Here is a 2,597-nt window from a genome sequence, read left to right as displayed (position 1 = left end):
GCCTCGGTGACAGCAGGCTGAAGTATGGAAAGGCTGGTGCCGAGTTCTGATACTTTTCACACAACCTCAGAAGGGTTAGTCGTGCCCAGATTAAGAAATATCATTACACAAAGAGGCAAAAGCTTCCTGCAGGTTCACTGTGTTAGCCCTGGGTGTTCCAACAGAGCTGCCTGGAGGAAATCCGTACACACCCTCCTCCTCAGATCCAAAAGAGCAACCCCTGGATCTGTGCAAACAGGGTGAAAGATCAGATGGTCCTGGAGAATGACAGCCTGGGCATGACCCTACCAAGCAGGAGACATCACTCCAAGAGAAAAGGCTCCACCACAACCAGGCCCAGCGCTTTTCCCGGGATTCCAGTTCTGTCCTTGGCTGGCCCCACCGGAGACTTCCAGAGAGATCTGATAAAGCTCTGTCTTTGGAGTCATGGTAGCCACAGCGCCCTGCACACAGTGCACTGAAAGGTCAAAACCAGACACGTCAACAAGGAATGGCTTTCTACAGGTGGGGACTTCAAAAAGTTTGTGGAAGGATGGAATTAAGCCTGAGTTTATCTTGATGTGACAAAAATTTGAAACCCATAGCTTTTTCATAATATGCATTTTCCAAGAACACTTTTTAATTCATAAAAAAGTTTAATAGCCATAGGCCAAAGTGGGGTGGGGGGGAGACACTGATTCCTCAAAATCAGTTCTTGTTCATTTCTCTGTAAAATAGCAAGGTTACAGAAAATTTCTCTCATGAACAGAAAAATCACTACACTTTTGGTTCAAGACGCGTTTGGTTTTTTCCTTCTTCAGATGACAGGAGGATGTAGCTGAAATCTACAAATATGCGTTCTCGCCCCAAATGTGCAGCATAAATACAGAAGCAATGAACATAGTGGAACAGGGCCGGCTTTCAGCCTCGGTGGATCTTCTGTAATTTCCACCGTCCCCCCCAGTGCCTGCCCACATCTTATAGCCCCTGCCCTTGTTTCACATCCAGAATTTTTCCTCTGCCAGACGGTGGACCCTGCTATCCAGGTGGCCTCTGCTCTGCCAGAAGAGTGCCCTGAGCAGTCCATGTTATGCCACTGAGGGTCAGACCAGGCACGCTGCAGGCCAGAGGGTGCCAGGGCACTGAAGCAGCTTCCACAAGCTTTTTGAAAACCTTCGCTTATCAGCCTCTAGCTTTCTCCCTACTCCCAAGTAAACTGAATAAATAAACAAGTCCTCTTTAAGTGACACCTTTGGATTAAGACAAGGAAATCCCTGTGACTAACCAGAAATGCCTTCAAACATCCATCGGCTTGGCCCAACGTGGGCGTTCTAGCTGGGGTGGCTGAGCTCATCTGCTGGGATTTGGAAGTGTCCCTGCCAAATACATGTATTGAAATGTGGTGTATTGCGAAAATATTCAAAGAGTGAAGACTTCATCCAACTATGCGTTTGAGAGATGGGCGCTTTGGGAGGTGATTAGGATTAGACAAGGTCATCAGGGTAGGACCTTCATGATTGAATCCTGGTAGCTTAATAAGAGGGGGAGAGAGCAGAAGAGACATAAGTACACACACTCTCTTGTCATGTGATGCCCTGCACTGCCATGGGACTCTGTAGAGTCCCTACCAAAAAGAAGACCTTCCCCAGGTATGGCCTTTGACCTTGACTCTGAACTCTAAAACCATAAGCTAAATAAAACGCTGTTCTTTATAAATCACTCAGTGTGCTATGCCATTGTTAGCAACAGAAAAGTGGAGAAAAGTGGACTTAGTGGGTGTCACCTCCTTTGCGGGTTTACCCCACTAGAAAGCAGTCCTTGATGACAGTGATGTCATCGCAGCTCCAAACAAACAGATCATACAGTGATCCCCTGGCTCCCTTCACCAAGAGCTTCCACCATCAGTGCTTAGACTGAAACCCTTGGAATACCCCACAGAAGCCTTGGCAGGTCCTAAGAGTGATCTTAAATGATTAAGATCACCCTTCCAGAGGGCTGGGCCCAGGGACGGCGTCATGGTCCAGGTAGTTTCTAGACAGAGAATATGGAAAACAGGTCCACGGAGGTCTTATTTCCATGAACAACAGTTACCGCTAGGACCTCACTGGAGACACTGTTGGTGGTGCCAGCCAGCTTCCCTGGCCATCCTGGGGCAAGAGATGTGGGAGAGCTCCGATCTAGATCTTCCCCACAGACATCGCTGGGACTTGAGTCTTAGCCGATGGGGGTACATCTATGTCAGCAGTTCCCAAAGTATGGTGTTCGGTAACACCGTTTTGTTCAAATCTACCCCTGCATTGGGATTCTGTGCATCAGCCGGCCAGATCCTTGAGAAGATGCAAAGAAACCTGGCCCATGGTTTCTTTAAGCTTAGCCATTTCCTAACGTATTTTTCCATTGACCTGCTTCACAGCACACTGCAGGGCGGTAGTCAGCACCAATGCAGTTATTGTTTGTTGTTCAAATAGGAAAATACTCTTGAACTGCCAGGTAAATAGCCCAAGACCCTGTCCCCAGGGCCCATGACTTTCCCCCTAGATCTATCCACAACCCAGTAACTATCTATACCGTCCAATATGGCAGCCACCGGTCACCCCACACACTTAAAATAAAAAGAA

This window comes from Tupaia chinensis, unplaced genomic scaffold, assembly GCF_000334495.1.
Source record: "Tupaia chinensis unplaced genomic scaffold, TupChi_1.0 Scaffold144346_1, whole genome shotgun sequence".
Lineage (NCBI taxonomy): Eukaryota > Metazoa > Chordata > Mammalia > Scandentia > Tupaiidae > Tupaia > Tupaia belangeri.
Note: the sequence above shows the minus strand (reverse complement) of the source record.